The sequence below is a fragment of the Lactuca sativa genome, chromosome 4 (genome assembly GCF_002870075.4).
Source record: "Lactuca sativa cultivar Salinas chromosome 4, Lsat_Salinas_v11, whole genome shotgun sequence".
Taxonomy (NCBI): Eukaryota; Viridiplantae; Streptophyta; class Magnoliopsida; order Asterales; family Asteraceae; genus Lactuca; species Lactuca sativa.
This window is the reverse complement of record NC_056626.2, coordinates 294,451,260-294,475,871: the sequence shown is the minus strand read 5'-3', so window position 1 is coordinate 294,475,871 and position 24,612 is coordinate 294,451,260. Positions and strand designations below refer to the sequence as shown.

General features: G+C 34.9%; 1 long non-coding RNA gene across 6 annotated transcripts; it reads left to right on the top strand.

The window, feature by feature from the left end:
• The first annotated feature begins 10,319 nt into the window (after positions 1–10,319).
• Positions 10,320–21,878, top strand: LOC111909862 (uncharacterized). 6 transcript variants are annotated; one of them, XR_008231906.1, is made up of 8 exons: positions 10,320–11,214; positions 11,304–11,371; positions 13,108–13,267; positions 15,518–15,576; positions 20,537–20,714; positions 20,794–20,949; positions 21,125–21,303; positions 21,377–21,878. It is a non-coding gene; the product is annotated as an uncharacterized LOC111909862 (long non-coding RNA). The 6 variants fall into 6 exon arrangements; XR_008231907.1 differs by lacking the exon at positions 20,537–20,714; XR_008231904.1 differs by lacking the exon at positions 13,108–13,267 and having other exon boundaries at positions 21,377–21,875.
• The last annotated feature ends 2,734 nt before the right edge of the window (positions 21,879–24,612 follow it).

Sequence of the window (24,612 nt, the reverse complement as noted above, 5' to 3'; positions counted from 1 at the left end):
AAACAATTAATTTGGTGATTATCTATATTTGACCTAATCTCATTTTATTCATAAGATAATTACCAAAAATTTAAATAATCCATATTTATCATATAAAGAAACTATTATTTAAAAGATTTGAAATTATCTTTTGTTTTATGAAGGATAATCACCCAAATATAATAAAATTCGAATTTTATCATCAAAATACGTTTTTGGTATTAATCCTTCAGCAAAACAGCAATAAAACCCGATATTCCCTCTGTCTGACCCCTGGACTCGCTGAGTCAGGGACAGACTCGCCGAGTTCATCCACTGACTCGCCGAGTCAGGTCGGGCAGAGGCCAAAAATCAATTTTTCAGTAAATAAAACAGTTAAGCATCACATACAACTAAGACCAATCAAGTCTCTGATACCACTGATGGGTTTTATGCATAAGACCAATCCTATGTGCTCATACAAACCCTAATGCTTGGATCTAGGTTTCTCTATTGTACATGCTTTGAATCCAAGACTAATAAACTTAGATCTAACATATTATGAACTGAATTAGGGTTTAGAGAATTACCTTTGATTGTTATATAGCAATAACAATCAATTCCTTGCTTGGATTGGCTTCAAAAGCTTAGTGCCTCAAGTGCTGCACCTCTAATGGAGTCACAAACACCTTATGCAACTTGGATGAAGAGGGAAGAGAGGGGAGGCACCAAAAATGGTTGGAAACCCTAATGGAAGTGTTGTCCACGTTTTTGGAGCCTAAGGGGTCCTTTATATACTTGTGTGAGCTGCTAGGGTTTCAGTCAAAACCCTAATGGACAGCTTAAACTCTAAGCAGCCCATGGAACCTTCTGGATAAGGCCATGGACGAAAATATGATGGGCTTCCATCATAATTTCGTTCACCCCTTACTCCTTTAGCATTCCTTAGCCCAATAACTCAATTATCCAATAATTGCAGTCCAGTCCCCTAAGTTTAATTAATCTCTTTTAGCCACAAAATTAATTAACAATTAATTCTTGACTAATATTAATTAAACAATATGATTTCTCCTTTAATGTATTATTCTCATAATATATTAATAAATCATATTTAAACCTTTCTCTCCTTAAATCATCCTACATATTGCTATGGTGAAGGCAACCCAAAAGGACCATGCTCATAATCGGGTCAAGTACATACCAAAATAGTTATGGACTTAGACACTAATCCAACAATAGACTGCGAGCAGCAGCTGGTGACGATCCGAGATCCTAGTGGGGGAGTGCTGACAGTTTATGGTGAGGGGACTCGTAGTGATTCAGCATTCTGTTCGGCTGCCAGAGCGAGGCAGAGTTTGCAGAAGGGCTGCAAGGGGTTCGTAGCCTATGTGATGGATACCCGTGAGGCCGCTGGGAGGCCGAGTTTAGTTGGTGATGTTCCGATAGTGCGTGAGTTCCCGGACGTATTTCTCGAGGAGTTTCCGGGTGTGCCTCCCGAGAGGCAGTGTAACGCCTATGTTTCCGGGCTTGCCGTTTTTAGCAATGTAATAGTCTAGGTTAACCTTTGTAACCCATTTTGAAATAATAAGAATGTATTATTTGAGTATTATGTGTTTTGTGCTTAATTGCTTAATTATGTGGTCTGATTAATTAAGAATAAAAATAAGCGTCAAAATTTAAGTGTAAAATAAACTTAATATCTTTGGTTAATGTTGTAGTAGTTGAAACGAGGTTTTCGAATATATATATAACGCCCAAATCTGACTTCGTATGAGGAAGTTATGATTTATCGAAGTTTCGACTTAGCGGTTTGCAGCCTGAAATACTCGATTTGAGATCGAGCGGTTTTTAGCCGAAGCAATCTAAATGAGAATCGAAGATCTCATTGTTGGTATCGAAGCGATGAAAAGTTAGGCGAGAACGGACGTCAAACGAAGAAGTTATGAATTTATAACGAAGTTTTTCTGTCGCGGCCTATTAAAAATAAATAATAAAAATAAAGTCAAAATTAGCCAACGGAGTCTAAACGAAAGTTGTAGAGCGTAGTCTCACCTTTCCGTGGATATAAAGAACGTCGAAAACGGAGTTCGTATGAAGAAGATATGAATTTCCGAAGTTTGATAAATAAATTGTAATTATTTTTAAATCAAAAATCCGGCATTATCCGAAGGCCGAGTCACCAGTCCGATCCGACGTACGCCCCGCGTACTCCGAGAGTGTCGACACTTCGGATGACGCATGCAGTGACGATTTCGGAAGCAGTACGCCCCGCGTACTCCGAGGTTCCAGCCTCTATAAAAGGGATCCGAAGGCAGCCGGCTATTTTGCCCATTTCTTCTCTTTTCTCTCCCGTTTTGCATCGTTTTGCGTGCCAGAAATACCCCGAAGCCCCGGTATTATTCTCTAGCCCCGAGGCAAGTCCCGAGATCCCGAAGATCCCGAGAAGTGCGGTTACCGAGCCGAAGCTCTGCCCGCGAGAAGTTCAATTTTTGTGGAGATCTTCTAGATCTGCTGTGGATTACTACTTCTGCAAGTCGTAGTGCTGTCTGATCGTCTTCTGATCAAGTGAGTGTATACTACCTTTCATAAACACGATAATAATACAAGTGCGGTTTGAGTGTATTAAGTAAATTGTGGTTTATATGTGTGAGGGTATAGTTACTTTCTTCTAACGAGTAACTATGAAGTATTTTATATGATATACTTGTTATGTGTATATTTTGTGATTGTATGCGTGAATGGATATTCACTTTATTCTATCTCATAGATATGAATTGTTTTCTATGGAATACGTGTTATGTGGTATGCCTCATCTGTTATGTGGAATATATATTGAATGAAAATGATATACAGGTTTTAAACTATGTATGAAAATATATATTATTATCTACTAATATGTTGGGTAGAACATGGGTAGATAGTTGGTGTGTAATAAACAGATGAGAGGCCTCGATGTTGTTGTTGTTGTTGATCTAGTTATTCAGCGGAGTATGGATAACGACCACGGACTCCTTCTAGATAGTCCAGTGGAATGCTAGCAGGTTCATAACATGTAGGTGTTGTGAACGATGTGTTCACTGGTGTACTCTATCCCCCTCATGGTTGACTTTAGGATATCTATTGTTGAGGAAACTCCTTCGCAGTGATGTCCGTCCCGATGAAAAGCCTAGATTAGGTCCCTTGAGATAGTTGTCGTTTTAGGGACGTAAAGTGAGGATAATGGGAATGGGTAATCGGGATAGTGATTGGTCGGTGAAATTAAATATAACTTATTTATTGTGGGTTGAAAACCCTATATGTTCACCAGGCTCTCAAGCCTGACCCACTCAGTTTTATTTGTATTACAGGAAGTGGCACAAGGGCGTAAGATGGATGGATCATCTTGTTGTTTTGTTTACAAGTCTGTATATGTATATATTTGTTGAATGACTTGTAATGTTTATCGTTTATGCTTTATGGTCTGTATCGGAACATGACATCCCGAATTCTGATTATATAATGAAAATGCATCTCTTGATGAAATGCTTTGATAAATGTTATTTTATCATGTTTTGTTTTGGGAACAAATTTCGCAACTCCTTTCAAATCAAAAGGATTTACTCTGAAATTATTTAAAAGCATAAATGAAAATCGGTCTTTTCTGGCCGAGATTTTGGGGACGTCACAGGCAGGTGGAGTTTCGCATCGATTTGATTCCTGGGGTTGCGCCTATCGCTAAGGCGCCATATCGCCTAACACCGCCAGAGATACAAGAGTTATCCTCATAGTTGCAGGAGTTGTTGGGGAAGGGGTTCATTCGTCCGAGCAGCTCACCTTGGGGAGCGCCGATTCTCTACGTCAAGAAGAAGGATGGTTCACACCGGATGTGTATAGATTATCGGGAGTTGAACAAGTTAACAGTTAAGAACCGTTATCCGTTGTCGAGGATTGATGACTTATTTGATCAACTTCAGGGGGCATCTTGGTTCTCCAAGATTGATTTGAGGTCTGAATATCACAAGATAAGGGTGCGTGATGAGGATATTCAGAAGATGGCGTTCTTGACGCGATGCATGCACTATGAGTTCGTGGTGATGCCTTTCGTGCTCACCAATGCACCAGCAGCGTTCATGGATCTCATGAACAGAGTATGCAGGCCGATGTTGGATTGCTCGGTGATCGTGTTCATCGATGATATATTGGTGTATTCGAGGTCTAGAGAGCAGCATGAGGAGCATTTGAGGGAGATCCTCAGGGTTTTGAGATCGAAGAGGCTCTATGCCAAATTCTCCAAGTGTGATTTCTGGTCACGGGAGGTCCAGTTCCTGGGACATCTCGTTAACCAGAATGGGATTTTGGTCGATCCGGCCAAGATTGAGGTGGTGATGAGTTGGGAGGTACTGAAGTCTGCCTCCGAGATCAGGAGTTTTCTGGGGTTGGCCGGTTATTATCGGAGATTCATTCAGGATTTCTCCAAGATTGCAGTTCCACTCACTAGTTTGACCTGGAAGGGTGTTGCTTTCTCATGGGGTCCAAAGCAGCAGACCTCGTTTGAGACTCTTCGCCAGAAGTTGTGTGCAGCCCCGATGCTATCCCTCCCAGAGGGAGTTGATGATTTTGTGGTTTACTGTGACGCATCTATATCCGGGTTAGGTGCAGTGCTCATGCAGAGGGGGCATGTGATAGCGTATGCATCGAGGCAGTTGAAGCCCCATGAGGTGAGGTATCCCACTCACGATCTGGAGTTGGGGGCAGTAGTGTTCGCCCTCAAGATTTGGCGTCACTATCTGTATGGGGTTCGGTGTACCATATACACGGACCACAAGAGTTTGAAGTACTTGATGGATCAGCCCAACTTGAACATGCGGCAGAGGAGGTGGTTGGATGTGGTAAATGATTATGATTGTGAGATCTTGTACCACCCGGGCAAGGCTAATGTGGTAGCCGATGCCCTGAGTCGTAGGGCAGAGAGTGCCCTAATACGAGACATTTTTATGAGATTGACTGTGATGACTCCGGTGTTGGACACCATTTAGGGGCCCAGGCTGAGGCAGTGAGATCAGAGAACCGTAAGAGAGACCAGATTATCGGGCAGGTGTCGGAGTTCGTTACCGATAGCCGAGGGCTTATAACTTTTCAGGATCAGATTTGGGTACCGTTTGTAGGCGGAACGTGTACCATCTTGATGGAGGAGGCGCATAGATCGAGGTTCTCGATCCACCCTGGGGCCACTAAGTTGTATTTGGACCTGAAGAGGGAGTATTGGTGGCCCTGTATGAAGAGGGGCGTCGTGTGGTTCGTTGAGAGGTGCCTAAGCTGTCATAGGGTTAAGGCCGAGCACCAGAGACCGCATGGTAAGTTGTAGCCATTAGAGGTTCCCGAGTGGAAGTGGGAACATATTACTATGGATTTTATCACCAAATTGCTGAGGATTGCGAGGTTCGTCAATGCAATTTGGGTGATTGTAGACAGGTTGACGAAGAGCGCTCACTTCCTTGCTATCAGTGAGAGCTCTTCCGCTGAGAGGTTGGCAGAGATGTACGTGAGGGAGGTGGTATCGCGGCATGGAGTGCCGATCTCGATTGTCTCAGATCGAGATGTGCGTTTCACTTCCAGATTCTGGAAGAAATTTAATGAGGAATTGGGTACGAGGCTGCATTTTAGTACCGCATACCACCAACAGACTGACGGGCAGAGTGAGCGCACGATTCAAACGCTCGAGGACATGCTCCGAGCATGTGTGTTGGATTTCGGCGGGAGTTGGGACACACATTTTCCCTTGGCAGAGTTTTCCTACAACAACAGCCATCATTTGAGCATTGGTATGCCACCCTTTGAGCTGTTGTATGGGAGGAAGTGTCGGACCCCCATCTGCTGGGGAGAGGTAGGGCAACGTGTGATGGGTAGTACAGAGATTGTGCTTCAGACGACAGAGCAGATACAACAGGTCAGACAGAGGTTGCTGATCACTCAGAGTCGCCAGAAAAGTTATGCGGACAGGTGCCGGTCCGAGCTTGAATTTCAGGTCGGCGACTTTGTACTCCTGAAGGTCTCTCCTTGGAAAGGAGTGATCCGATTCAGGAAGAGGGGCAAGCTGGGGCCCCGATATATTGGTCCTTTCTGGGTGATCGCGAGGGCAGGCAGTGTAGCCTACCAGTTGGAACTACCTGCAGAGTTGGGCCAGATTCATGACACCTTCCACGTATCTCAGCTGAGAAAGTGTACAGCCGACGAGTCGGCAATGGTATCATTAGAGGATATTCAGGTGGATGCGAGCCTGAACTATGTTGAGAGACCAGTGGTTATTAGGGATTGGAATATCAAGGTTCTGAGGAATAAGGAAGTGCCTCTGGTGCAAGTCCAGTGGCATCATCGGAAGGGGTCAGAGTTGACTTGGGAGCCGGAGCGTGAGATGCGTGAGCAGCATCCAGAGTTGTTTGCAGAGTAAGACTTTGAGGACGAAGTCTGATTCTAGTGGGGGAGAATTATAACATCCGGATTCCCAGGTATATTATTTTATTCATTTATTTTGGAGTTTGTGGAGGGACTCGGCGAGTTGGTGCTTAGACTCGCCGAGTAGGGCCGCGATTTCTTTTCCGGATTAATGACTGGACTCGGCGAGTTCATGGGTGGACCTAGCGAGTCTATGTTGTTTAATGAAACCCTAATCTCTCGGGTTTGGGACCTATTTAAAGGCCCTTAGGACCGTCATTTGTAGCTATCAGTCCCTTGAGAGAAACCCTAGAGTGCTTGAGCGTTTTGAGAGAGAGAGAGAGAGAGAGAGAGAGAGAGAGAGAGAGAAAGCCATTGTTGACCTTTGAAGTATTGTTTAACAAGAAGAAGGAGGTTCTAGCCAAGAGGAAGCAAAGGAGGTTGACATTTTGTGGATTTGGAGCTCAGAGCATCACATTTGAGGTAGTAATTCGGCTTCTCTTCTGTTGTTATGATGATCATATGGATTTAGGGTTTCTTGGACCCTTTATTGGTTAGATTTGATGTCCAATTAGTCCCTATTTGTGATGAGGCTTTAGATCTGGATCCATAGAGGTCCAGAGAGCCTTACTCATCAAGCTTTATGAAGATCAATGGGGGTTTTGACCATGGGTTATGATAATTGGGGCTAAAACATCATATAGGATCAAATAGATGTTGCTTGTGCATCAAGATATAGACTTTACATGATTATCATGCTTGGGAAGGTCGGATCTATGGATTAATGGAACAGATCTGACCTCAGGAGGTCATTTGGGTTTGTGCATGGCATGGACTCGCTGAGTCCAAGAATAGACTCGACTAGTAGGGTTAGGGTTTCCCTGTAAATCACACAGTTGGTGACTCGCTGGGTTGGGGAATGACTCGGTGAGTCAGAAGGGATCTAGAGGTCGTGAGTACGCAATGGAACTCGCCGAGTTCATAATTAGACTCAACGAGTTGAGTCGGGGTGGCCCCGCGATTCAAGCCAGGTGTCACTCGTCAAGCAAGGGAAAGACTCGACGTGTTAAGCGGGACTAGAGGGGTGCGGGTGGACACGGGTGAACTCGCCGAGTTGCCCGAAGGCACTCGACGAGTCAGGTCAAAGGTTGACCATTGACCAGGGTTGACTAGTGTTGACTTGATAGTGTTAGTCAAACAAAGTCAGGAAAGTATTAATGAGAGTTGTACTTATGATATAGGAGAACGATAGGTCGGGAGATTGGGCACGAGTGATTATCCGACATCAGCGAGGTGAGTCTTCTCACTATGCCTTACCCGATGAGGTAATTATGTGTGACCGGAAGGTCTTATGTGTATGATGTATATGTGATGTATGCTATATGTGATATGTTGTGATATGAGTATGATGATGTGGACCGGAAGGTCAAGATGATATGGACCAGAAGTTCAACAGAGTCTGGGATGGAAATCCCCTGAGACACTTGGATCGGAGGATCCTAGGGCCTGGAAAGGCGTATGTGCCGTATGTGGTATTTTGGGGAACTCACTAAGCATTCATGCTTACAGTGTTATGTGTTATGTGTTTCAGGTACTAGCGAAGATCACGGGAAAGCGCCAGCTTGATCAGTACACACTTGTAGATGTCATGTTTTGAGATCTTAGGTTATGGATTATGTTATGTATTTTTGGAAACAATGGATACTTGACTTTTGGATGATTTAATAATGAAATGTTTTATTAAAAATTAAATGAAAAATTGTTTTAAATTTTACGTTGTTACAAATCCCATACGACAACTCGACCCTACTCAGCGAGTTAGACTCCCAACTCATCGAATCACTCCGTAATCCTTAAGAATTCAACTAAGCAATAACATACCTGAAATTCAAGATGTTACAACTTAAGCCTAAACTCCAGATCCATCGACCAAATGTGCTATAGGACTATAAAGTCTCGAACTTTATCACTTTGGACGTCCAAAAGTTCTTAACACATGGTCTTAATCCATTAAGACCTTTCTATTTCATACATGAGACAAATCTAGCTATTGGGACACATTTTTATCACTTAGGACCTCTTCTAAGGTTTGAAAGGACAACTCATTTCGTCCAAATCATAGCATGCACCATTTTTGGGACTTTTGGGACAAGAATGCTTCCATAAAGCTAAAATGACTAGATTTATCTCATGCAAGTATAAAGTTCCAAGCTTTTTACCTTCTGGAGTTTCTAGGGCACAAACCAACTTCAGATTTACAAGCTTGATCTTCTTCTCCAACTCCTTGATGCAACACCTTCTTTTTAAAACACTCAAGAACACTCAAAAAGCTCAAACACTCAAGGAAATGTCTTGGGTTTGGGGAAAACGACTCTAAGTAGTGGAGGCTGGGGTAAGGGAGGGTTTTGTGCTCATAATGTTGCTTATATAGCCCCCAAACCCTAAATATTAGGGTTTCCTTTTGATATGAGTATGCCCAGCGTACTAGGGCACACCTAGTATGCTCAGCGTACCCTTATGTACGCGCGACGTACTCCTCATAGTCCCAAAACTTCAACTAGCCCTTAGAACTTTCATGGCTTCACCCTTCCATTCACATGGACTATAAATGGAAAAATCTTGGGATGTTACACATTTGCTGAATTTGCGACTTGAATGGGTGGTCACTAATCATCTCCAAAAGACAGAAAGCTCATAGTGATTTGGTAACCAAACAAAATTGGATTTAGATGATGAAGGTATCCAAGTAAGGTGGTTGATCGGTGGAGGGTTAAACTAACTCTGGTAGAGAGAACTAATTTGATTGATAGTATATTCTAGTAGGAGAGAACGAGAAGAAGCCAATGATAGATAAGATGGTGGTCGTGGGTTTTCTGAACGGATGATATTTGGAGAAAAATAATTGGTTGCGGTTGTGGTGATAAAGTAACGCAACACGTGTGTTGTGTCTATGACATTAATCCGGACAATGAAAGATCATTTACTAGGCATGTGGAAAAAAACAAGAAAAAAAAATTAGATGCCTCACAGACGGAATTGACCATACATCAATAAATAAGGGACCATTTTTGCCAAAACATTAAGAAGATTACTGTTGCTAAGTTTGGACATTTTTAATATACATTAATAATAATAATAATAATAATAAGTAATAGAAAGTTAGAAACAAACTTGACATAATTGTTGAAATATCTATGATAGACAATATTTTTTGTTTTATTAGTTAGACTAACTTCCTTATCAGATATGAGTACCTTCATGTTTTTTTTTCTTTTATAACATCCTTCTTTCATTTGTTCCCACATTAACAATGTACAATGACAAATTTACCCAATTATATTACATATAAATGAATAAAAGGATAACAATTTATTAAAAAACAATCAAATAAAAAAATAACATTTGATTTAAGAACTATTTTTATGAGATTAAGACATCGTTCTTTAATCATTTTTCACGTGAAGTCAAAAAGTTTGATTTTAAACTTCAAATTTATATGAAAACTTTAAGCCTTAATCGTAATTTAATCAATTATGTCAATTATATATTAGATTAAAACCATGTTCCTTAAGTAACAATGTTTTACTTTCTTTGGTTGTTTTTTGATTTGATTTGATTTTATTTTATTTCTTTATTGAAAAGGGGTTTTTTTTTCGGTTATTGTTTCTTTCTTCAATTTGATCTGTTAAACCGTGTTTTCCTTTCGTTGGTTGTTTTCTTATGCTATAGGGTTGTTTGGTTTAACTTTTCAAACCCAAAAGTCCTTTTTGGAAAAGTTACAAAAAGTCAGGATTTTTTGATTTTTTTGAAAAAGTTAATTTTCCTTACGTAAAAACTTCAAAAATAGCTTTTAAAACTAGTTTGCAAAACATTTTTGTTTTTTTTTTTTTTTTTTTTTTTTTCCGAAAGAACTTTTGAAACGTACTTCCTCCTCTCATCTAATGTGGACTCCCTGTCGCACCGCCTCCTCTCCAATCAAATTTCATCCACCGCTTCCACTGCCTTCTACCGCCTTTCTCTGCTTTTTCTTTCTTCACGATCCCTTCCCTATCTGCTATTCAACGCATTCTCTGTAGAAATCGATTCACCCAAAACCTGTGTGTGCTTCTGATCCAGACTTCGTCGAATTTCTGTCGACCTTCAGTTCCTTGTGTGTCCTGTTTTTGACATGTGTTCTACTCCTATGCCTTATGTTTTTAGGGCAGAAGCAGCCGAAATCGACACCGACCCTCCTTCTATACATCCACACCTGCCTTCTTACTGCTATTATGCCCACCTTGCTATTGTGACCACCCAGTCCAAAGTGAAGCATAGTCGATTCCGTGTCATTTTCCTCTAGCAAAGCAGAGAAATCAAGCAACGATGTTCGGCGAGATTTTCCCCAAATCGACCCCTTTCACAAGTTACTGTGTCGCGAGAGCACTCTGAATCGACATCGACTGGAATAGATCATCGTTCCCTCTTCCAATTGCACTAATCAGTTCTTCCCCCAATATTCATTTGATTAATCAAAACCCCAATTTAATTAACTATTTTTGTATGATACCACTACACTCCAGTCTTCCAAACGAAGTTTTAATTCCTTTTAGGACAATCAATTAAAAAATTGATGTTCATCTTTTTTGCAGGAAGAATCACATATTTCTTAGATTACGTCTCATAATGAAAGATTATTATGGAACATGATCATCATTTAGCATCGTCTCTTTATCTCCCAAGAAATAATATCAGTGCACATCAGGTGCTCTACAAAATGTGCGAAAGAATGTTCGAAGCTTTTTTGACCAAGAATATTCGGAGCTTCTTTTGTCATGGGTCTCTATTGAAGCTTCAAACATTTTTTAAGTAATTAAAACTTTACTTGAATAATTACTTTTTTAACTTAAAAAAACTTACCTTGATTTTGGTTGATACAGATTCTTTGTTTTTTGTAGTGTTAACATCACCAACATGGCTAATTTTTAATCGAAGAGGCTTCACTACTAGAATAAGTAATGAACATGTAAGTTATCCTTCCGAACTGCTTTTAAGCTGATTATGTTATGTAGTAAAAATCTGCAATAATCTTCTATAATTACTATTCTTATGAAAATCGAACTAATATAACAATGCATGGATTAAACTTATAAAAACTAGAAAGATAGTAGTGGGAGTTGTTTAAATCTTAGGTATAAAGTAGCGATTTTTCATTGATTTCCCCTGTATATCACATAAATGACAACTGCATTGAATACTTTTACACTTTTAACATATGTCAACCGATGCATACAGAGATAGAGAAAAGAATTGTTGAAAAGGGTAACTTTTAGAAACTTAAGAAAAAGGCATGTCAAACAGTTGCAGGAGTAAAAATTAGCAACAAAATTGTTTTTGATAATTTTGTCTAAATAAAAATAATATTACAGTAAGTTTTTGTTCATGCCTGTGTGTCAATGTGATAAGCCGAGATCTTTGTGTTATATATTTAAATTGATTTGTATAAATATTAGTTTCTTTGTTTATAAAAACTGGTGAAAACCCTTTGGTCCATGTATGTTTTTGTTTATATATTTGCATGGTTTTCTTATTGCACGTGACCTGATTCCTTTATTTGGTATGTTCCTATATGATTTATATTTTGTCAAACATTTTTAATAATTATAAATTTGATTTAACTACAAACCACCGATAACATTAAATGTGATCTTGAATTGCAATTCCAAACACTATCAGCCACAACTCCCTGCAAGCTACAACTTCGAAGGCTATATGTAAGCGCTCTCACCCCGCCTACCCAACCTTAGTTTGTAATTGGCTGATGTTTGGTTAATATCACTGGGATATCAAATACAAGTATTGTCTTGCATTTTACTGGTAGCTGAAAATGTGAACTATTAGACTTTTAATATGAGTTGTTAACAACCCTTATCATTATGTTTTTTTTTTCCTTTTTATATAACTACTAGATAATGACCTGCGTAAAATGCGGGGAACATATAAAAATGTACATATAAAGGTATAAAAAAGCTAACACTATAAAAAAAAATATAAAGTAACAGAAACAACCTTAGCATTATTGGTATCATTGAAATGGATGAAAAAAAAAACAATGAAACACTTGAGTATCTATAATCGTTGAAGGTCCACTTTGTAGACAAAACTTTTTGTTGTATTAGTTAAACGACCTCCCTCGTTATATATAAGTACCTTCAATCATTTTTCACTTGTAACGCAGAAAACAAAAAACATATAACTGAAAATGAGTGAAGACGGGCCTACGCAAGTATAACCCAACATATGGTAATTATTGTCATTGACTTTTGTTAATGGTCATAACAAAATAAACAACTATGGAGAATTTCCTACGCTGAAAACGAAATGAGATTCTTTTATTAGATGAAGTTAAATTCATACAATGTATATAAGTAGTCTCGTTGAAGAATCTAGCATATATGATTCAGGCTTTAATGACATGTCATCCAAACCTAACAATCAGTAACCTAGTACCATTGCATAGTCCTTTGGTTTGGTCGATATTATGAAGTAACATGACTGGAACACCTATTTTTAGTGTAGGTTTATGGTTGGAAATTCTAGATGACTTAAAACCATTCAACACAATTGAAGAGTAGATTGATTCCTCAAAAAAATCTAGTAACTCTGTCTCATGTAAAGAATTTGAACTCATATATTTTTTCCCTTCATCTTTCATAAATCCTAAAATGTAGTCATTAGTAGCATCGAATTCTTCATTTGTAGGGACCAAAATAGGTTTATCTTGAAAATATGATAGACCATCAAGATGGTTTTCAAAGGATGGCTAAATGGTGGACACAATTAATGAATATGGTCACTTACAGAGCGAACGGCAACGTCTCTTGGAAATTCAACTTCAGCTTCACCATCATTTGGGCCACCGGTATGACCTTCACCAATTTTAAGAATCCACTCATCAAATGCTTTTGTCTCATCCAAATCATTAGTTAGACAACCAAACTAAAGCCTCATGTTTATGGTTAAACGTAAAACCATACATTTACGCCATAATCCAAATGAATATGAAGTCTGCATAATATCCGAAAGATTGCGTCTTTGTATTGCTAAAAAAATGTCTAAAGTCACCTCCAGGTAAAATGGTCTTGCCTCCAAATGATTCTGGAAGATAAATACATACATAGCAATGATATCCTCTTTGTTGACCATATTTGATGTATAGCCTTCAGTGTCATTGAACTGTTCGTCAGAGTTCACTAATACTTTTTGTATTGGCATGTGATATCTCTCTAGACAATGCCATATAAAGTTGGTCATGCGAGAAACCTATTCTGGGAGATAAATACCTGCATTTGGAATTGTTTGTCCCTGAGTTTTATTGATTGTCATTGCGAAACATAATCACATTAGAAATTGTTTTCTTATCAGCTTGAATGGGAACATGTCATCTTCATGTGGACATAGAGGAATCCTTAGACCAAATCTCCAGAATAGTTTATTTCGACTATTAGTGATGAAGCGATACCAAATAGTTTCTTTCGATAATTAGTTTCGTACGATTATCTAGGGGTTTAAGGTTTAGAAGGAGGGTGTGTTTCAATAAATATTAGCAAATTCATTAAAAATGGGACTTATTTATGAACGCAGATTTGTATATGTTCTTAGTAGGAACATGATATACTTTAAAGAACACGGAATATATTCTTCTTGTATCATCTCTCATTCATATATAAGTATACATTAATCTTCACCAAAATAAATAGTTATTTTTTCAAAATATATGTTTAAGAACTAAAATAATATGTGAAGTTTATTTTAAAACATGTTGATGCTAGTACTCTTTTTTGTAATATGATTTTCATATATGAAAAACATAAACAATGATTACTTTTATAATTTTACAAATTAAAACATTATTACTTGTATGTATTTAGACAAAATTTTCGTATAACAAAATTTTAGAACATAATTAACCGTTTAAAAACCATAATGAAATAGAGAATCAATTAATTGGTTGTTATTTTATTTTTATTTTTATAAGGTGGTAACCACATTGTGTCTTATTTATAAACTTATATTATAATATAACTTTTATATATATATATATATATATATATATATATATATATATATATATATATATATATATATATATATATATATATATATATGATAAATACAAAATAAATTAATATATTGTTATCATTCTACTTTTATTCCACAAATAATTAATTATGATTATAATGTAAATTATTTTAAAATAAACTAAATAAGGAATTAGATTTACATAATTATATAAATTTTAGAATTAAGACAACTAATAAAACAAAAAAAAGACAACACTCTCATCTGTCATTCAAATCTTATTATTGTAAAACAAAAACGCTACTGTCAAAATAGCTATTAGATATTTCATAAAGAAAAGACAACACTCTCATCTGTAAGTATTATAAATGTTTATCGTTTGTACATGTTAAAGTAGTAAAATCAACAAGGGAAGCTAAACAATTTACGATATACCTAAATAATCAAATGCATAAAAACTCTGATAACATTAATTGAAAATCTTCAAGGTTTAATGTTGGAAGTTTGATGTATAATTTGGGAATTGATTCAAATTTTACTACATTTCAAATTTCATTGCCTATTTTTGTAGGATTATTTAAAGTAGATTGCTAATCTTAGTGGGGTAACTAATACGGTTGAGGGTCTGATCTTGGTCAATGTAATATGTTCTTCTCAATCATGAATTCAATGTGGATAGCCTGCAGACCATGTGTAAGACCATGTGCTGAGTAATACCTAAGTGAAGCATTTTGACACATTTATAACAACATAAATCCATTACCTTGCATGAGAGAGTTGGGTAGGGCCAATCAATTGTTACAGGAAGACATTATTACAATAAATTAAGAACATTAGGCTTTGAATATGCAACATTGTTTTGTATATTGATCACATTCTTTAATTTAAAAAAAAAACCATTCAAAGGTTTCGTAGTAATGATCATTAGAAAGTAAGAAACATGTCAAATAACATTTTAGCTTTATTACATCTTGAAGTTATTTCATATGCTATTTTGAGAACATCTAAATGGTATGCCAGGTACCAAAATGAATAAAGATTTTAAATAAATTAGGTTAGTCAAAACTGAGTTTTTCTTTTTCTTATTCAGGTAGTCATATCAGGATTTTATCATTTTCCAAAAAGATTTCTCCACATATGTTCATCAAGGTAGGTATTCAAGGAATCTATCTACAGTCAAAGAATTCCAATATATATATATATATATATATATATATATATATATATATATATATATTAAAAGTACAATGCTATTAATGATTTTCTTTGCAAAATTCAACGCTATTAATGAAATTCGCTTCCGGAACATTGTCCTACAAATGAGCTTCACTGCAGGAAAAAATAAAACGTTTCAATCTCATCTACAAATAATCCAAAATAATATATTTTTTTAAAGTACAATGCCGTTAATGAACTTTTTTTTTGCCAATTTCAATACTAAAAACAAAATTTTCCTAGAAAATTATCATATTAATGACCTACTAAATAACATTTAAATTTATATATTACATAAATGGTTCACTTGTGAACAAAAGTACATAAATAGTCCATATTTGAAATGTTTTTTTACATAAATGATCTATATGCGAAAGAAAATGAAAATGTATTTTCCATTAACAAAAAGTTTTAAAAAAAATCCTATTAAGGAGCTCTAACGTACAAAAAAATAAAACTTTTCTAGAATAGCCAAAAGAATACGAAAAAATCATTTTTTGAAACTACAATGTTATTAATGTATTTTTTTTTTGAAAAGTTTAATGCTATTAATGGATTTTTTTTCCAAAAAACAATCCTTTAAATGAGCTTCAATATTAAAAAAAAATGTAACTTTTCATATCAACTAAAAATAATCCAAAAAAGTCATTTTTTTAAGAGTACGATGCTATATATGAATTTTTTTCAAAGTTCAATTCTAAAAATAATTTTTTTACCAGAAAAGTTCCTAATATAAGGCTAAAAGAACATACTGTAAAATACTTCTCGATCTACATGAGCAAGAATTAAATGTTTCCATCAATACCAAATAAGGTATATAAATCATGCCTCATTCTGTAGTGAATTATAACGCCCCACAATGTTGAATCCTCTCAGTAGCAGCATTCTAGAACTCAAATCATATTGGATAATCAATATGAAGAGAAACTGCAATAAAAAATAATAATTGTCGCCATTTTATACATATATTAGAGATTATTGGGGGTGTTAGTATAATAACTTGCAATTAAATATAATTTTCAAAGAGAACTTAGTATGAGAAACTAATCAAGGTGATCAAGGGCCAAATGAGGCGTTATAACTAAAACATAAACAAAGAAATGTTAGTGATGAAAAAGGAAACTTTAAGGAGAAAACATACAAATTTAAACCATGAAAGATAACAAAAATCCACAAGTATATTTTTAAAGTAATTTAAACCGATACGTTTTTAAAGTATTTAAAAAAAAAGTAATTTAAACCAAGCCGTAGGTTTATCCCAATATTGTTCCCTTAAGCATTTCATCGAATAGGTAGTAGACAGGTAGACCAAACAAAATTTCCAACTATCCAAATCAATGTCTCAAATCCTAACACATCCTAGCAAACGAAAAAACAAATCATATTTGTGATTTTAACAACCAAAAGCGGAGGATATGGCATAACTTGTGTATGAGTCTGTTGTTTATAATTGGTTTGTTCAACTTATTGAACATTTCGCCAAAAGTAAAAAGAAAATGGGGAATCTCATCGAAGGGTCCGATTCAAATTTCTAAATAACATAATTGCGACAATTATTTTCAAACCACAAATTTTGATACCCTCGTAACATAAAAATCAAAATATATTTTACATACATTCACAAGAACCCAGATGAATTCGACCATTTATGTTGTTCGTCAACTCCAATTTCGACGTACAAGAAATCTAAAAAAAATCAAGCAACTTGAGTAAAAATCATTTTCATGTTGTCGCAACTTTAGCACAAATATCGATGAAGAGTACAAATATCAGTTATCAAGAAATAAACATATATGAGATGACTAAGAAGTTGTCAAGTGGAATTTGAGTTACTTGTTTTCTTACCTTTCCCTGATGTGATTATAATTCCAGTCGTTCGACTAAAAATCTAAATTATTAAGTAAAAGTCAAAACAACATGCTTTATGTGTATTTTTGAGAGAATGGAGAATGAAGATGATCAATAGTCTGATAAAGAAATCATCAATGGTTTATCGAGATATGCAAAGCGGAAGCATACTCATCGGTTTTAAATATGGATAAATCCCTGATTTCTTGCATACGTAATGCAATTTAAATTTCGTGTCTGATTTTTTGGAATAATTTATCGTTACATAAAAGATTGATTGAGATTAACAATTTGAAAATCTCTAACTCTTACAATTTCAGACACCTTAAAATCATAAATTTAGATCAAAAAAATATTATGACATATTGAATAAACATAATCAAAAGGAGGTAATTATGTTGTTGACATAAAAGGTAATAAACAATTAAATAAACAATTTATATTAAAAGGACCATTATACCCTTGCCTCTTTCATAAGAAACCAAAAGTCAAAATAAGTTGTTTGTACTCTTTAATAGAGTGTAAGATTTAAAGAGTTATCAAATTACCCATGATCCTAGACAGGGGTGATCACACCTTGTAGCCATCGCATGTACAACATTTAAAAAAAATATATAAAAAACGTTATAAAAAATAAACTATTATTATGATATCTCTTCTAGGGTACATATGATTATTGAAATTAATGCCAACAGAAATCTTCAATTCAAGTGGCTCTAAATACAACCACCCTCCAGTTTTAGGGCCATTGACTTCACCCTACTCCCAAGTAGAAGCGGTCCCTCAAATACTCAAAAAACCTAAAAGATTAAGATATACACAAAAAAAAATGAAAAAGGTAAAATGGACTTTCAAATATAACAATAATATTTTATAGACAATACTACAAACAAGCTAAAAACATACAAATAGAGACGAAAGAACATCATGATTGGATTAACACGATACACTCATTTAGTCTTATCTTTCTTCTTCCCTTATAGGAGTTTATAAAACATTTTCTATTTTGTGATGGATTTCTGAATTACTTTTTTGGGATATGTGAGGTTGCAAAGAATGGAATAACAAAGAAATGAAATGGATAAGTAATCGTAAAAGAAAGATAATAGAATGAGTAATTTCATTCCAGAAACATGTTTCTGAGGCATGAAATGGAACACAATGAAAAATTCATACGATTTTTATGTTATATATTGGAATTTAAATTATAAAGATAATCTTTCATATATCTTTGTTTAGTTATTATTATGTAATTAAAAATAGTTTATATTGCAAATCTTATACAAATATTTTCTCCTATTGCTAAGAAACCTTGATACTCACAATGTTCCCAATCCTATTTTCAAGAGTGTAGGGTGTACCCATTTATCCTTAAGAAAGTAAACTCAATAAGAGTATTCAAACCAGTTAAACGAAAGAATAATGTTGTGCAAGGTTCTTACTATACTTTTTGGCATGTCCAGACAACACAAGTTAACCAAAAAAAAAACCCCACTAATTAACCAATATTAATCAATCTAAACATTTTCCAATAAGATTTATTGATTTAATCTATTTACATGGTATACTAAAACTTTGTCTTTTTTTTATATTGAGTTTAAAAGATGTTTTTTTTATAATATTAAAAAAAGATTGGTGAATAACTTATTTCTGAGAGCCTAATTTCTATTTTTATAAAAATTTGTTTTTTTTTACAATAAATCAAAACACATATCACCACACGGTTTTGCTCAGTTGTAGAGTATGTGGATCACTCACTAGTATAAGGGTTTGAATTCCATCTCCAAATCCAGGAAGGGATCGAATGGGTAAAGCATTATATACATTGACTGGAGTATATCTTTCATTCACAAGCTGGTAAGCCACAAAAAATCATTGACTAAATGCATATATATATATATATATATATATATATATATATATATATATATATATATATATATATATATTCACTACCTAGTGGACATATCTTCCAAATCGAAATAATGGATAAGAGGTAGTAGTGTTGCTATGTCCATCCTTTTGCTCTCTATATACCTATAACTTAAAAAATTAAAATCAACAATACATAACATAAGAATAAAAATCGAAACGGATCCACAAAAACGTAATCATTATAGATTTAAACTTAAATCGAAAGGTTTTATAGATTGAAACTGAATAAAAGAAATATATTCTAAAACGTGCCCAAAATCGATCTAAACTATGATCAAATTAAAGTAGAATCCAAATTTTTTTTTATCTATATATCATTCCTCTTTCTTACATGATGATCAAATACAAGACTAATCTACATAGATTGGAGCTCACATATATTCTATTTCTTCTTCCCTCCATTTTCTTCTCCACTACAAAACTTAGGTTAGATAAATCATATAAAGAAAGGAATGAGATAATGTAGGGGTACTGGTAATGAGGGGTGGGGTAGGGTATTTTTTCATTTTATTTTTGCTGAGATTTAATTGTCATTAATAGAATTCCTAATTTAATTCATTTTATTTTTGGTGAGATTTAATTATCATTAATAGAATTCCTAATTTAATCCATCTTATGGTGAGATTTAATTGTCATTAATAAAATTCCTAATTTAAAATACAATATACATTTTATAAAATTTGTGGACAAAAATAAATAGGTTGAGAAAGATGATATCAACAAATAATTCAACGATTGAAAATATAGGATTGGAATCAAATCAATGGCCTTATTTCTTTAGTGTAGAATTAAAGGTTTTCTTTTAATAATATTTAAAGATTTCTTGCATCCGCCCTTAAGTAATCAACCCATTATCATTACGTAGGGACCTTGATTGCTACACAACAACCATACTATAACCGTAAACTTACATTACACTTTGTGTTTAGTTTATGAGAGGTAATGAAATGATATCAACTATCATGTATATGAATCATATTATGCTTCTAATGGAAGTATCCTTATTGTGTTATCTAGATGAATGTCACAACCTCACCGTTACCGTTGTCTCCTACTAAATTTGTCGATGTTCTTCCTAATATCACTATCAATTGTCGATGTTCATTTGCAGTTTGCACACCTATGTTTCTGGACCAGGATCAAAGTTAGAGCGTTCTCACAATTTCCTAATTCATGGCTTTAGTGGTCAATTCCGCCATTCAAAAACTTTCCACCCTTCAACTTAATGAACTCTACACATCTTCATCTCCTAATCTCCAAAAAACCTCTCAATTCTATCTCCCGAACATGTATGTGTATCTTTATGTGTGTGTCTGTTATGAAATGAAGTCACACAGGATTGATTTTACTTTTTTGGGGTATGTGCAGATAGAGCTCGGAAAGATGTTGTTGGAAACGGGGCATGTTCATTGTTTGAAAATTGGTATGATCCTAGTGTTGATGACGATGATAAAAAAAGCTCTGATTGCTCAAGTAATTTTACTTGCTGCTAGGCTAATGTGATGAATCAGGCAATTAATTTAGGTAATTTATATATGTTATCCCTTTGATGGCCCATCTCCATTGACCTGGGTATCGAGTAATCGCGTCTTCGTTACCCTAAATTGGAAGTAATATATTAAATGTATATCAAATCCTAGCTTTTAGATGCTTATGCAAAGGATTGCATCCTAGAATGAAATTTGCTTGGTTCTTCTAGGTAGATCTGCTTAATTCAAGCTACCCTGGAGGTTTGGCATCATATATCAAGACTATTAGAGAACTCTTGGCATTCATTTGTCCGTTATCAGCTCTCCTTAGGGAGATCGAGGATAAACTTTACTAAATGATGTTGGAAAATGTATCAAAAAGAAAGAAAATAAGCTCTTCATTGAAAGGGTAAGTTTGAAAATTTCTATCCTCCATTCCTATGTATTTATTTCATATGGACCATTGCCTTTTCTATTGACAGGAGAAGCTGAGAAAGCAGTCCTTGATGAAGTTAGAAATACAGGAGCAAGTTAGAGAGAGGCAATAAATGGAAAAGACGATGCAAAAACTCATTAAGACGATGGATCACTTTGAAAAGGAAAAAAAGGAAGAGGTTGCCCCTCTCATTGAAGCTGCTTTCCAAAAGTATTTAGCTAAAGATAAACTTTGTCGTAAACACCATCAACTATCTGAGTAAATGAAGCTGAAAATGTTACTTTAAATGTTCTATTTCATCAGAGTAAACAACAAAAATAACAACAAATCTAGAAAATACATTCCGTTTGCATGGATCTCTTCACTAGTTTTACTTAAAAAGATTAACCAAATATAAATATGTTTGAGTCGATATGCATTTGCTAACAGATGAACATAACTATTTTTAGGTCGATATGTATCTGGAAAAAGAACATAAAGAAGTAACATGACATGCGTTTTTTTTTTTTGAGAAATGTGTGTTGTAATTTTTTTTTATTAATAATAGAACATAAATAGAAGCAAAAGCCAATAGAAAAATATTTGGGTAAATTTCCCAATTATGTCTGTTAATTCGTTTCAATATTAACCATTTACCCGTCACACATTTATAGTTTATTATCGTTAATTTCTATTAATTGTTTATTTATATCGTAACGTTTAAAATATTCAATTAATAATTAGGACTCAATAAATAATAACAGTTATTCTCTATGATTTTTTTACTTATAATTAGGACTCAAAGGGCTTCTAGCCCAGCGGTATTAGGTGGTGTCCTCCCTCTTTGAGGTCGAGGGTTCAAGTCCTGTCGTGGACATAGGTGGAATTAGGTGTTAGTTTAGGACTAGATTAGTATATTTGTATTTCCGGCAAATACAATTAGGTGTTAGTTTAGGACTAGATTAGTATATTTGTATTTGCCGGATCAATGTATTTTTCTTCTTTATAAGAAATCATTTTATTTTATATTTTTTAGTTTTATATAAAACACTTCTTTACCGTAATTTTAAAACTTCTTCATTTTTAAAAGGTATGACATTATTAAATACATATTTTCAGAATCATCATTATTATTTAAAATATGAAATTAGATAGTGTAAAAATAAATTCAACCAATAAAAATTTATATATTAAATATGAATAAATAAAAGAATTACAAATAAATTAAAACATAATTAAATAAAATCAAGTTAAGAAAATTACATTCATCTTTGATACGATGTGCAACACCCCTAACAACCACATAGACACATAATTTTTTTTTAAAGAAACTTACATTCATATTTGATACGATGGGCAACACCCCCAACAATCCAACTTTATTTACTTCTAAAGCTTTCCTTTTCCACATCCAAATCTCATGGGCTCATATACATTTATTAACTTGGTTTTATAGAAAACAAACTTGGTTAATAAATAAAAAAACAGGAACTACTATAAGTTGCATATAGAAGGGCATTTTGGTCTTTTTTTGTTTTTTGTTTTAATTCTGTAACAATTGTTGGTGGTCATTAGATATAGAGAAAGACCAATTTTTTTCAAATTTATGGAGTAATAATAAGGGCATGAGTAGAGAAGAAAAACAGAGGGCATAATGGTCAATATTAGGAAAATATTGACATTTGTTTGTTGATTGATCTATGGAGATGTGGATGGCGTTGGTTGGTGCTAACTTGTTAGAATGGTATAATATAGGACTTATGGACTCATTGCTTCCTTGATTGAGAGACTCCATTATGAAACCTTATGAATCAATGTATTTAATATTTCAGCTCCAAATCATACATGATAAGGCTTTGATAAAAAAAGAAACAAAACAAAAGCAAAATAAATAAGTAAATAATCAAAAATGAAAATGGAAGACAAATCAAACATGATTTAAATCAAAAATGTCCAAAACACTTGTGCACAAACACTCCTATATGTTTATGTCAAGTCGAAAGGTAATAAACTAAGATGGATCCACGAGTACTCCAAAAAATCAAGAATTGATATTGAACATGCATACTCAAATTCTTCCTTGGATTACTATTTTTACCTTCAATCACATGCATGTTTGTTTTCAAGTGCCAATGTAACGTCCCACTTTCACAACAAAAAATTTTCATTTTTTTATTAAGATAAAAACTCCCCAAATTGTTAATCCATTAATTAAGAAAACCATTTATTCTGAATTGTATTTATTTAAAATCAGAGTATTATAGAAACATAGAATCTTCAATGTTGCTGATGAGTGTGTACAGTCCCGGTTTCACCTTCCAACAATAACCGATGATACCTGAAACCATAAACAATAGGTAAGCATAAAGCTTAGTGAGTTTCCCCCAAAATAACACACACTAATTATACAAATAGCCCAGCCTTGGGGTTCAGTCCAACCCAAAACAAATATGGTCCCCACCCTAGGGTATATTTCAACCCAAGCATGCCATAGTGAGCGCCTTCTTGGGGTATATTTCAACCCATTATGCCATAGTGGGCCTCGCTCTGGGGTATATTTCAACCCAAACATATCACAGTGGGCCCCGCCCTGGGGTATATTTCAACCTAATCACAACATGTATCATACAACAACTATCATACTACATAAACAGTTAATGGGTCGGCCTTAGTGCCTTCGACCCATGGTTATAGTGAGGAGACTCACTACCGCCTAATAGTCTTCTCCCAGCATGCATTCCTGCCACCAGCTAACCTCTATAGAATGTGTAACCCTAAGTAACCAGAGATAAGATAGCCACCTGAACAGGTGATCATGCTCTAGAGTCACAACCATACGAGGAATAGGCAAGAGAGCCTAGACCGAGAGTTCTCAAGCTATCCTACATGACCACATACAATCCCAAAGGGCACTCCATAGGTGATAACCAGCAAGCACATATAACATACAGTTCTACAGATTATTACAAAAAGCAGGATACTCAATACCAAAACACAGATCTAACAGATCACTACAGCATAACAACATACTCTATACCGAAACACAGATCTAACAGATCACTACAACATAGCAGCATACTCGATATCAAAACATAGATCTACAGATCACTATAGCATAACAACATATTAAATATCAACAATCCAAGGACTGCATGACCGAATATACATATAGGTGAGATAGTCACCCGGACAAGTGATCCTACTCTAGAACCACAAACAAACAAGGAACATGTAAGAGAGCTTAGATCAAAAGTCCTCATTCTATCCTACATGACTATATACAGTCCCTAGGGTATCCTTCTA